Genomic DNA, 14605 nt, shown 5'->3' on the forward strand with positions numbered 1-14605 from the left:
GCTATTGAATGAGGTGGGCTTTGTTAGGGTTGGAGTGAAAACCTACAAGAAGGTAGATCTCCAGGAACAGGGTTAGGCACCCCTGCATTATGCTCTGCATCCATTACCTTTATCAAGAGATGGAAAATCCAGGTTGAGAAAGCCCTCCCAAATATTCCAATATAGTGTTTCCATCACAGAACCAATTAGTGAAATAAGCTGGGTGAGTTCTGGGGTGGAAGACATGGCTTTTTACTAGCTATATCAGTGGTCACCAACACTGTTCCTGGAGATCTACCATCCTACAGGTTTTCACTCCAACCCTAACAAAGCCCACCTCATACCAACAGCTTCAGATCTCATTGAGCTGCTAATTAGTAGGATCAGGTGTGCCAAATTATGGTTGAAGTGAAAACCTTCAGGACAGTATATCTCCAGGAACAGGGTTGGTGACCCCTGAGCTACAAGAATGCAGACTTCCTGTATGTCAAAATAAAACATATTTGGTCTAATGGTTAAACCAGCATAAGTGTATTAATCTAATTGACTAATTAGTCCAGTGTAATTGGTGACAATAAAAACCTGCATACTCACCCGTCCTGCGGGAATGGATTTTCTCACCCCTGATTTAAGGACTTGTCCATCACTCCTGGTCCAGACTGCAGGGTCTGCTGCTTGTTGTCTTTGCCTTAATATCAGCAACCAATTCAGACAGTGCTGTGGCACATTTAGGAACGGAAAACCATTCATTTGGAACATTTCTAGGAAGAACTTGAATTCTTCCATTTAAAGCTCATCTGTAATTATGAAATGGAGTAAAATATTCCCTTTATGAAAATGTATGGTCACAGAAAACAGAAATTGAGCTGGGTAGTTGTACTTTTCTGAAACAAAAACGCCTTTAACATCAACTCAACTTCAAGTTATCTTTGTGGTAAGCGCTGTACTGATACTACAGTCAGACTGTTTTATGAAATGGGTTGATAGAATTTCAGAGAGCTGTTCTGAACTCCTGGTTTGGTTTTGCTGGCAGCGGTTGAATGGAGATGAACTCTGAAGTAACCCAAAGGAAAAGAGCTTAAGAAAGAGTGCTGGTCTTCATTCCCTGTCAGGAGCAAAACACTCACTAAAAAGGGCTTGTCATCTTGAATTCCTACATTTTTACTGCCTCCAGCTCTGCAGCCATAAAAGGTGTTTTGCAGTTGATAGGAAATCCACCTAGATTGCACTCTTTTGATATATCTCATGAAGGAATCTTCTTTTAACTCAACCGCCAGTGAATATATCACATGCTGAAACGTTGTGCTATGGGAAACAAAAGGCAGTTACAGTATTAAAAAATACAAGACTCAAACTCAGGTCTGTGAAGATGAAAGCCTCTTTGCTATAAATTTGTTTAATGATTGAAATGTTTTAATATCATATGGGAGGGCGGCACGGATGGTGCAGTGGGTAGCACTGCCGCCTCACAGCAAGGAGGTCCTGGGTTTGAATCCCCGTCGGCTGGGGCCTCTCTGTGTGGAGTTTGCATGTTCTCCACGTGTTTGCGTGGGTTTCCTCCGGGTACTCTGGTTTCCTCCCACAGTCCAAAGACATGCAGGTTGGGCTGATTGGAGAGTCTAAATTGCCCATAGGTGTGAGTGTGTGAGTGAATGGTGTGTGTGCCCTGCGATGGACTGGCAACCTGTCCAGGGTGTATTCCTGCCTTTCGCCCAATGTATGCTGGGATAGGCTCCAGCCCCCCTGCGACCCTGTTCAGGATAAGCGGGTTAAGATAATGGATGGATGGATCATATGGGAGCATGACTTTTGTTTAACAATTTCAGTCTACCTTAAACTGCTGATGTTCTCAGTCTGTGACTGATTCAAGAGAGTAGCACACCTGCATTTCGATTGAAATGAGCATATCTTAAAAGCAGGTATGTGAAAAATATGCAGGTTCCATTTGTAGAGATGTTTTGAAATCAGTTGGTAAGGCTAAGTGACGGGGAGTTTTGTCACAGCATCCTTTATAACAGTGGTGGTGAGCCTCGGTCCTGGGGAAGCCCTGTGTATGCTGTTTTTTTTCCAATCACAATGGCAATCCCAGAATTTTAAACTTAAACGTTCTTAATTGGGTGCTTTTTGTGTTTGGAGGAATTATTTGCCCTCTTGAGCCACACTATGTCAGAAATGGCTATGCGTGTCCTGAAGAATAAAATGTTCCCACACGCTTGTTGTGCTATATTCCAAAACTGCATAAAAACATGTTGTGAAATTATTCACCTGATCGACTTGAAGACTTAAGTGAATCGTCAGGGTTGTAATTGGTGAAAGTGGGGACACATGGCCACTAAAATGAATCATTTGGGAGGTAATGAAGGATTCAATGATGGAGCAAATAACAAGCCAAAACTGAATTGTGTTAAGGGAAAAATTATGAAATGACTTAAAAACATAATTTGGTGCCTTTTCCCAGAAATCCTGAATTCGGTTCATCAGTTACATTTTTTTGCCTCTTTTTATGTAGTGCATAATGTGAACATCATTATGGCATGTAAAGCTATTTCTGAAATAATATGGTTGTTTATCATACATAGCAGACTATTGTTCAGAAATACAATACAAACTCCACTCAGGCAGGGCTCTGTCAATCTTCCTGATAATCCATCCATCCATTATCTGAACCCGCTTATCCTGATCAGGGTCGCAGGGGGGCTGGAGCCTATCCCAGCATACATTGGGCGAAAGGCAGGAATACACCCTGGACAGGTCACCAGTCCATCGCAGGGCAAATCTTCCTGATAATGATCTACCTATATTTTTTATTCTTCTATGTTTTTATGTGCAAAAGTTTTATAAAAAGCAAAAAACATTATTCCAAAGAACCTGATGTCGCTGCAGTTCACAACAGCATATCTCCAGATCTTCTTCAGCCGTGTCATGTTTGTCACTCTTGTGTTGTGTGTAAAATGTGGATAAGATTTATTAGTCTGTGGTTCATATACTTAACATACGACCCTGCTGTAGAGGGCTGCAGGCCAGTGGCACGGTTAAGTAACAGTACACAGAAACTATTCATACTAACTGTATGTAAGGCCTAGTGCATACTAACATAGGATTGTCATATAAGTGTGCAAGTATGTGGTTTTCAAACACAGCCTGTTAGTGTACCACCCTCCACAGCTGGACAATTTAGACAAAAACTGATTCGCTCTGTTAACTTCCATCACAAAATGCTTGTAGCTAATCCAATCAAGGCAATAAGTCCACCAGGAATGATATAACCTGCCTGTGGCCTTTTAGGAATGCTGTACTCTGAACTCTATGGTGTTTACTGCTTGTAGAAAGTTCAAGCGCCGGTGCTCAAAAGGCTCACTACTATGCTCTATGTCGACGGGATACCAGACTGTCACAGTGCTCCTGTTACTCTTTCTTAAAATGTGATTCAGGCGATACAATGTCAAAATGAAACCCAGGGAAAATATATGTATTTTTTGTGTTAAGAATTGTAAATGCAGCTATATGTGTAACTTAGGGCTTGCTTCTTGCTTGATGCAATATACATAAACCTTTCTCTTGATGAAACACAGAATATTCAGTACTGAAAGCTGTCAGTTATATATATATATATTTGTTGGTCTTTTTATGCTTTTGAAGGAAAAGGCCAATATATCAGACAGATCAATTTATACTGTATTCGACAGGGTTTATACAGTTTTAATCAGGATGAAATTACAGGCCATGAAATCACAGACCATATGTCCATATCTAAAAGTAGAATGCTGAAATGGTACGTACCTTAATAGTGGGTTTATGCTAAATTTACCCTGTCTGCAGTGTTCTCTGTCTCTGTTCATAGGAGGACATTTTCTACATTTTGGACAGAATTGATCACTTTAATGTGGTGTATGTAACATGCGTAAATCTCACTGGAGAGTGCACGCGAATTAAGCTCCCCAGCCTAAAATCTACCAGGCTGCTTCCTCCTGTGCCACGGAAGGCCCCTGAGAGGGGTGCACCGAAACTCAGCCAAACCCCCGGCCAAGCTGGTCACCCCTGTGCCGCGGAAGGCCCCTGGGAGGGGTGCACCGAAACTCAGCCAAACCCCCGGCCAAGCTGGTTCCCCCGGTGCCATGACAGGATAGCATGCCCAGGTCACTGAGACAATGGGACAAACTGTAAACTGGAGTATTCTCCACAACAGCAGGCCATTTTGGTTCCTACATTCCGAACGTGTAACAATACACAGTACCAATAAGTGTGCCACCGATCATCAGTCTAAGGAACGTGTGAGAAGTTGAGTGATTGAGTGACACAAGTACAACAACCCTGACGCTCACACAGGCCAACATTTGTCTTTCACTTTGAGTTGCAAGTAAATGCTAATTGCTATTTTAAAACATTCAACCATTTTTCTTGCTGAACTTGCAAACCTATGTTTGTTCAAAAAATAATGACATATTCATTCAATTATTTATACAAGTTGAAATTCAGAACAAAAAAAATGTAAACCAGGTCATGACCCATTGTGCAGAAGCTCACACCTAGATTTAAAGTACGTAGGGAGGACAGGTCTGTATTAATGAGTGTAGTGGGGTCAGCATAACCTACCTCAGCAGGAGAGGCCAAATGGCCAAAGGGGCGTTTTTCATTATTATTGCTCATGAATTTAAGAATTAATCATAGATGACAACGTAGGAACAGGGTGTGCACACTACCCGGGTATGCAAGGTCCTGCTACTGTAACCAGTATAGAGAATGCTGGGTTTAAGTTCACAAAAATGACTGAGAAATAAAAAGAAAAACCTCTTCATTTCCTACTGTGGGGCACCCGATAGCCTAGGAGCTAAGGTACGGTGCTTGACTGGGACCTGGAAGGTGGTTCAAGTTCAAGCCCCAGTGTGGCCGCAATAAGAGTGCATCTGTTGGGCCCTTGAGCAAGGCCCTTAACCTCACATTGCTCCAGGGGGATGGGACCCTACGTAGTCTAATCAACTGTAAGTTGCTTTGAATAAATGTGTCAGCTAAATAACTAATGTACACTTAAATTGTTTTTGCCAAGAAAAATAGTTCATTTGTGTTGTTTCTGTAAGGACAATGTGTTAATTTGTGATGTTTTTGGCTCCTCATGGTGTTCAGGCTTGGGCAGTGGCTTGTTTCTGTCTGGGTTTCCAGGAGAGAGTCATTTTCCAGAGAAAGAGGGGGTTCGGATGACTTAGGCTCTATTTCATAAGTTTTGGGGTTTAACGGAGCCTTTCCACATCTTCCTGGTGAACTCCGATAACCTCGGCGACACAACGCAACGAGTGGTCTAGCGGGGGTGTGCGAGGGTGGGGGGGCCAGATTAAAACCAACAGTCAACGTCCTCTTCTTTTTAAGAAATTTTCCATTTCAACACCAGCATCCTAACGTTCTTCAGGGGGGAGTGTGTGGCGGGGGGAGGGGAGTGGGGGGAGGGGCAGGCTCATTGCCTGGGACTCGGCGATAGGGGGGATTTTGCAGAAACGCAGTCGCACTCAGAGTGATTCACAGTTTGGCTGCAGAGATTACTACCCAGCATTCCCTTATCTCGCCGTCCGCAGCGGCCAACTGGTTTCTTCCCACGAAAGGGATGGGAAATGTGGTTTTCCTCAGAAATGGAGACGCCCCACCATACCTCTCCCACGTGTCCGACGCCGGAACACTTCCGCTGCGCGACTTCCTGCGCTAGTCAAAGGCCAGGGATCTAATCCAGGGCTCCTCACTCCTGATCCTGGAGAGACGCAGGGCTTAAGTCCCTGAGAAACAAGGAGTGAACTGTGTAATGGACCGCTTTAATTGATCAATTAAACTAATGAAAGCCGGCACCCCCCTTTGCCTCTCAAGGACCGGGAGTGAGGGCCACTGCTGGAATCTGACCCTCTGGACCGGTAGGACTGCTGGTCTTCATTCCTCCCCCCTAATCTGGACTGGTTTAAACGTGACGCTTCAGATAAGTGTAATCTCTGAGCAATCAGTGACATTGCTCATATTACAGACTGTGGACTATCGGGTGGAAGAAACCGCCAGTACTGCTGTCCTTGGGGGTCTGCTATAGACTCTCACCCAGAGCTGCAGTACAGGAAGCCAGCCTCAGCCTCAGCGACACTTTCTCATCGTCTCGATAAAAGCCTGTAGCCTAGCGGTTAAGGTACATGACTGGGAGGTTGAGCAGCCTGTTGCCTAGCGGCTAAGATAAATGACTGGGAGGTTGGGCAGCATGTAGCCTAGCGGCTAAGGTACATGACTGGGAGGTTGGGCAGCCTGTAGCCTCGTGGCTAAGGTACATGACTGGGAGGTTGGGCAGCCTGTAGCCTAGCAGCTAAGGTACATGACTGGGAGGTTGGGCAGCCTGTAGCCTCGTGGCTAAGGTACATGACTGGGACGTTTGGCAGCCTGTAGCCTCATGGCTAAGGTACATGACTGGGAGGTTGGGCAGCCTGTAGCCTAGGGACGAAGGTACATGACTGGGAGGTTGGGCAGCCTGTCGCCTAGCGGCTAAGGTACATGACTGGGAGGTTGGGCAGCCTATAGCCTAGGTGCTAAGGTGCTCGACTGGGACCTGGAATGTTGGTGGTTCAAGCTCCAGTGTAGCCATGATAAGATCTGCACAGCTGTTGGGCCCTTGAGCAAGGCCATTAACCCCACATTGCTCCAGGTGGGTTGTCCCCTGCTCAGCCTAATGAACTATAAGTGGCGTTAGATAAAAGTGTCAGCTAAAGAACTGTAAAGTAATGATAGGTCCTCTGCAGCATGAAGGTGAGCCAATGACACAACATGGGGGGATTCCCCTGTGCCTTGCAGTTCCTCGATTTGCAACCGTTTGTCACTTCACAATGGGATAATGTGCATTTCTAAACCTCACTTCACTACGGTGCAGACTGCTGGGAGATTTCTGAGCACACTCGGGTATCAGGCAGCAGGTTAGTTATTCCGGGAGATTCCCAGACCTTCCAGGAGAAGTTGGGATGCCTGGAATGAATGTTCTTTGCTATTTTTTTAATGGCTAAAAACTAAAATGATGGCCCAACACTTTTCAGTTTATATTCCAATCGGAAGTAAAGAGTGATGGATTAAATATATCTATTACCCAGAGATAAAATGCCAAAGGTTTGGTTCAGTGGTAGAGAGAGCGGTTTCACAGATGTAGAAATGCTGTCATTTGCATTAGCTATGGTCAATACCGTGCTAAACACAGTGTTATGGCCTCAGACTTAACCTGGAATGAAATTGCTCTGGTCACAGCCTGGTCTCAACGCTCAATTGAGCTCAATCTTAGCTACAGCACTGCAAGCCAACATTACATTTTAGCACATAAATCCTAGCCCATTTCTCAGCCCTACAGAAACATCCAGATTCACACCTTTTTTGAATCACAAGCTGATATTAACATCAGCAGCAATTTAACATTTCCCAGCATGCTTAATATGGAAATGCTTAATATGGAAATGCACTAAACTGTAGCAGAAATAGAGTGTGTGAGAGAGAGAGTATGAGAGAGAAGTAGTTTTATTTTTTTATTTTTTTTTACAATTGAATATGAATTCATTTGAAGCATAGACTTCATTCTGAAGCTGCAGCCCACTGCAGACAGGGATTGCCCGGATGGAAACTGCCAGAAGCTTCCAGCTCCCTCCTTCCCCTTACTGCCAACTGGAATGTAAACACAGATGTCTTGAGCCAACATTAGTATTTAGACATAAAAAAAAATGAGCATGCGTTCAAATATTGCAGATTGTACCACAAAGCAATGGAGCACACTTATATGTTTTTGGGAAGTGATGACTCTTACCAATCGTACCAATGTCAAAATGTTGCAGAATTGGCAAATACACTTGCTAAAGGGCGAGGGGGCTCTGTTACCGTAACTGAAACGGTCTCAGCAGGCGCTGACGCGTGTCCCCTTTTATCAGAAGTACATTCATGAATCGCTGGTGAGGGGGAAGGGGCCCCAACGTTTTTCCTGTGGTACTTTTAGTTCCATAAAAACCATGTGCGTGGCCTCTGAGACTAGCGATGAAAGTCTCACTTCCCCATTCTTACTAAATAAGCCACGGAGGGACCTCTCCCTTTTATCTGCCTCTGTCACACGTGGATGATCCACAGCTTCTGCTTGAGACAAACGACTGCGACACCCTTTAAATGCCTTCCATCACAATGCACCGGGGGGATCATCAAACCACCGTCCTGCTGGTTTTACAACCTCTACCTGGGAGTCAGGTGTGAAGATCTGGCCAATTGGTAGCGGTACTTGTTCAGTTAATGACCCTGGGAGGAAAGGAAGCCAGGGCTGAATTTGATTCAAAGGCCGGATTTGAGGATCCCTGCAGTAGATTCATTCAACGTTGAGGCTACTTCCTCCTCCTGACCAATGAATGTACTTCTCTTATCTGGAGACACTTACGGTATAGGAGTCCATTCACCACCTTCTTCTGCATATTCTGTTATGGAAATGTGAATCCTCCTGTCAGACAAATGTAGGCCTGTCCTAAGGTGCCTTTGAAGGGTGATTTTGTTGACGGGTGAAAGGAACCCTTACTTTTTATGTTTTAGAAATTAGTTACCATCCTAAGCCACATTATGCCAGACGTAGCTATGCAAGCCACAAAGAAAGGAGGTCTCATGTTCACAGTGTGCTTATTTTGTTGTAATAAAAACGATTACATAGGAGGTGATACCTGGCCACTGAAACTAAGAATGTAGATGATGAAGAATTCAAAGACAATGCAAATAAATAACAAGCCAAACTGGCATTTTGTTCACAAGTTTAAGGGGAAAAAAATATGAAAGAACTTAAACGTGTGCAAGAGAAAAACCAGCACACACGGGGGTCCCCAGAACCACGGTGCTTCATTCTGCAGCTTCACAGAAGTATGTCAAGTCAAAGTGTGCTCCCTGTAGAGGTTAAGTTCCCTTCACTTGGAAAATCAACAAAACATCTGGGCGCCCAAACTCAGGCATATTCTTCACCGCAGAGCGCAACGCCTTCTCAGAAATGCAAGAACTGGGATTAATGCCATTCTGTTTCATCCTGTCTATTTCCAAAAACTGCAGGCAGCGACAATGAATGAATTATAGGAAAGAAGCCACATTGCTGGGGAGTGTTTCTACTGCTATTTTCACACAGGTGAACGGAGTGTACCTGAGAGTACCTGAGAGGACTTGAACTTTACACCCGTAAAGCACTGCGCCATCGGATAAAAAAACCAGCCAAAGCGACGGCAAAGCGTACATTTGTCCCAGTGACTTGGCAGGCTATGTTGGCTTCATATTGATTGGATCAGAGGGGGCTTTCTGTCACAAGGAAAGACAGACTGCAGATTTCAGCCGATCTGGCACCCATGTGCAAACAGGCGCACACGCAACCACACACACACTTACACAGGCGTGCACACGTATGCATCCACAGGGACACCAAGACACGAACACAGAAAAACCTCTCCACATTCCACACAAAAAGCACACTAGCACGCACACAACACACTCGCACATCCGTAAGCACACAAACAGGCATGCACGACAAATGTACACACACATACGCACTACACACTACACACTATAGACATGCGCCTGCGAGCATGCACATACACGTACTACACATGCACGCACACGCACACGCATACACACTACACACAGCCCTACAGACAAGCATGCACATACACGTACTACACATGCACGCACACGCATACACACTACACACAGCCCTACAGACAAGCATGCACATACACGTACTACACATGCACCCACACGCATACACACTACACACAGCCCTACAGACAAGCATGCACATACACGTACTACACATGCACCCACACGCATACACACTACACACAGCCCTACAGACAAGCATGCACATACACGTACTACACATGCACGCACACGCATACACACTACACACAGCCCTACAGACAAGCATGCACATACATGGACTACACATGCACCCACACACACATTCAACACAAATGTGCACACACCTACACACTACACATGCACACATACACATGCATGCATCGGACCACGGATGAGCACACACACACACACATTCTCACACACACTCACACACACCTACATTGTGCCTTTTTCCCCCCTTCCCAGACACATCTGTCTCCATGTGTGTAGAGACCCCCCCCTCCCAGCAGAGCGTCTTAATGTAAATTTCTCCATGTTCTCAGAGATGGGGGGCGGGGGGCGGTGGGGGGAGGCTGAGAGGGAACTGGAGCTGAGGTCACACTCCCAGGAACACATGCACTGCATATTTGGAACATTCTGTGCAGACAGGCAGTTTGAGGCAAGCTGCCTTCTGTTACCCCCACAGCATGAGAAGCACAGGCCAGAAGACTCTGCTGCAATGCAAAGCCTTAAGAAAAATATGAATGCGCGGTCTGTGCTTGGAGTGTCAGTCTTTCTCTATGGCGGGCGTGAATGAGATTCAAACACTTGTTTCAGTCATGCAGGATTATCTTGTGGGATAGAGCCACAAGAGCAAACGTGATTTTTTTTTTTTTTTTTGCCCTTGATTTTAAAGGAAAACCCTTCCAGCTCAGGCTGACAGACACCCCCATATTTCAGCCTGCACAGGCACGGGGAAAGGAAGCAGGTGTGTGTGTGTGTGTGGACAGGGAGCACTGATCACATGGATCTTACATGTGTGTAGTAGGGGTACCTCTTGGAACGGGCAGTTTCTAGGAACTGTGTCATGTTTCTGCACAGGGGTGGGAGTGGGGGGGTCTGTTTCAGTGCGGGGGGGGGGGAGAAGGTCTATTTTTAGGGCTGGATGGTGTGCATGAGAGGGCCCATGTTCCTGTCAGTGCATGCCCCTGTCCCGCCCAATCATGCAGCTCTTATCGGTACATGCCCCTCTCCCAGCCAATCACCTGGCTCCTCTCACAACTGGCTCTTGTCCCAGCCAATCACACGGCCACTGCCAGTGCATGCCCCTGTCCCAGCCAATCACCTGGCTCCTCTCACGGCAGGCTCCGGTCCCAGCTAATCGCACGGCTCCTGCCACTGCAGGCTCCAGTGCCAGCCAATCACATGGCTGCTGTCACTGCTGGCTGCTGTCCCATATAGGGCAGTGGTATGGCCTTCTGGCCTTGGGTCACACTTGACCCGGGAACCCAACACCAGCGATCCCCTGGAACCTTGTTCATTCACTCACTCACAGAAGCACTGTTCCCAGAACCACCCCCCACCACACACTCACGCACGCATGCATGCACGCACATACACATACGCACGCACCAACACACACTCTCTCTCACACACACACACACACACATACGCACACACACCCACACACGAATACACAGTCTCTCTCACACATGCAGACAAAATACACTCTCTCACACATACATGCACGAACACACATATGCACACGCACACATGCTCACACACGTAAACATACATACAAACACACACATGCTCATACACACACACACATACTCTCACACACGCTCACACACATACATATGCATGAACACACATATATACACACACACACACATGTAAACACACACACATACAAATTATCGAATTATCTTATATTCATAAACAAAGTTGGTACCCTGAACCCTATATTCGCACTCGATATAGTAAAACAGATTGTGAAATGGTTGTTTCACAAGTTGACACGTGGACTCCCACAGTGGATAAATATGGCCGCTGGCTTCCACACACACTCATCTCTCATTACCCATGACCCACTGAACTCAAAACGTATCAAAGCCCCTCACACCGTCCATCCAAGTAGTTATACTCCTGTCCGTGTGTGTGTGTGTGTGTGCTACCACACACAGCTCAACCACAGGACTAGTGTGTCACTATTTATAGCCACTATACACACACCTGCGAGGCCTTAAAATTTACCCTCTTGAACAGGACCATCAGGTTTTGAGATTTTCTCCTAATTACGTGTTATGAAATAGAGATGCATTACATTACATGATATAACATTACATTACAATTGCTTGGTCACAGACAGCTGGAAAACATCAGTCTCACTCGCATGAATACAAAACGTCTTGGTGCTATATCACCACACAAAAAGGCACAAGGCCAATTTATTATACATAATAATAATAGTTAAATAATTTGTCATTTAGCTGACGATTTTATCCAGAGAGACTTACAGTTGATTAGAGTAAGCGGGGGACAAACCCGCCTGGAGCAGTGTGGGGTTAAGGGCCTTGTTCAAGGACCCAACAGCTGAGTGGATCTTATTGTGGGGTGACATGGCTCAGGCAGTAAGAGCAGTCGTCTGGCAGTTGGAGGGATGCCGGTTCGATCCCCCGCCCGGGCTGTGTCGAAGTGTGCCTAACCCCAAAATGCTCCTGACGAGCTGGTCGGCACCGTGCATGGCAGCCAATTGCCATCGGTGTGTGAGTGTGTGTATGAATGGGTGAATGAGAAGCATCAATTGTACAGCGCTTTGGATAAAGGCGTTATATAAATGCCAACCATTTACCATTTACCATTTACCATTGTGGCTACACCGTGGCTTGATCCACCGACCTTCCAGGTCCCAGTCATGTACCTAGGCTACAGGCCGTCCTACAAGGAGTGTATCGTTAACATAGCAAACAACAAGTTGTGTCTACAAAGCTACACATGTAACACTATCCAGAAGGACACCCAGAGGAGGAGGAGAAAGAGGAAGGTTATCTACAGGCGGTGGGGGGAGCTGTGGAGCGGTCTGAAGAGGTCAGTGTCCGGTCAGTGTTGGGCATCGTTGGTCCGCGTCCCAGTCGACTGTAAAAGAGGTCCTTTCAGCGGACCCGTTTTACTTCAGCGCGTCTGCGTTCCCGTGACTCCTCCGTAAGAGCAGGAGGGTGCCCTGAGGGGGGGGGGGGGGGAGGAGGGGGGGCGGAATCACCCAGCCCATCCACGGGCGCGTGGAAAAGCCGTCTGTCTCATCCTGATGTTAGAGTGGACTTTAACAACCCCCCGCATTCTCCTCCCCCTCCCCCCGCAGCCGTTTAGAGAGATCAGACAGGAATGCAAGTGCCCCCCCCCCCCCCCCGTCAGAGAGGGAGAGTCGAAGGCCAAATACCTGGATAACTCATCCACCTTTCTGAGGACTGTGGGTAAATACGCTGCATTAATCGGGGAGCGTGGGGATTGGACTGAAGTGCCCCTTTAGGGCCGACCTGCTAATCCGGAAAAATCCACCCAAATCCTGCCAGCACTGTAGGTGGTGAGCCCCCTCCCCGAGGTGGGTTCTCGGAGACAGGGCTCGGACACTGCAGCCATGACACTGGTTTTGGGTTGTGCTGCATGTTCGCGGCAGTCCAGTTTGGAGTGCAGTACCCTGTTGTTTTCAGTGGGGCCCACGGTGGGGGGGGGGGGGGGGGGGTTTCCACGGCGACCGGACCGCAGCCGTCGCTCGTGTGCCGCTAACGGACCCGTTACGTAATCGCACCCGTCCCACACCGGCAGCCCGGTCGCTCCTCCCGCGGTTTCAGCTGCCGGCTAATCCACACGAGTTCACATCCAAACAGAGGAACTCCCTGACCCAGCTCACTCGCTGAGGCTGTTCCCGCCCTCTCTCTCCCTCCCTCCGTCCCTCCCCCAGCCCCACCCCCACGGCCTCTTCCTCTTCCTCTTCCTTCCACGTGACGGATTATCATGTGGTTATCACCGGTGACTCTCTATCTCAGATAGAAAACATCCGACAATTATCAATTTTTCCTTTGTTCTTCCGTGCTTTTCTGTTTCTTTTTTTTTCTTTTACATTTCCCTCCTGCGAGTGGCACAGGCAGCCGGCAGGATGTGGGAACTCCGGGCCGCTGCCACGCTCCCTGTAACAGAGCCGGAAAAGGATTCCCGCAGGATTCCTGAGGAAAGGACACTGGGAACTACTGTACATCCATCCCCGGAATTCAGCTCCAAATTACTGCACATTCACCCTCCGGAATTCATCGAGTCTTATCTCCCGATCCCATTCCTCACTCGTGTCATGACTCACGTGAAGGGAATTCGATTATCTCCGTCGCAAACCATTACCAGAAACTTTTCTTCACTTGTACGCAAGTTTCACCGGCGTAGCCTGCTGACAGGGCTTAGGGCGCCCCCTTGTGGAGGCGAGGGGAGAATCACTTTCCCCGCTCCCAGTCAGGCAGGAACGGGACGAGCAGATCCTCCGCTCTCCGTGGGCGTGAAGTGTCATCTCTGTACAATGGAGGCCCTCTGCGTCCAGGGCTCAAAGGAAGCCTCGGGTCGTCACATGCCGGGGTAAACTAATAGTGGGTTCATTGAGAGCGCCGAAAAGAGTCCCCCCCCCCCCGCCCCCTGCAGCTGTCCCACAACCCCCGAGCCAACGACCTGTACGGTCCTGTGAGCACAAACGCTCACAAGACCGACGCCGGTCTGCTCGAGCGGAACTACACCGAGTCCGCAAAGGGAAGAGAACACTGACCGCACCTTTACCACTGAAGCCACGCGAGAGAAGAGATGGAAGTGCCGGAGGATCGATGCGTTTCCCAAAGCAATCGGTAGACATAGGAAGAGTTTAGGGTGGTTAGAGTGCAAAAAAAAAAAAAAAGCTCTTTAGTCCGTTTTAGCGTTTTAATCCCTGCTTTAAAGAGGGTGTCTAGTCACAAAACTCCACCCGCAATGTCTGAGGGTTGAA

Source organism: Conger conger, chromosome 14 (genome assembly GCF_963514075.1).
Source record: "Conger conger chromosome 14, fConCon1.1, whole genome shotgun sequence".
NCBI classification, from domain to species: domain Eukaryota; kingdom Metazoa; phylum Chordata; class Actinopteri; order Anguilliformes; family Congridae; genus Conger; species Conger conger.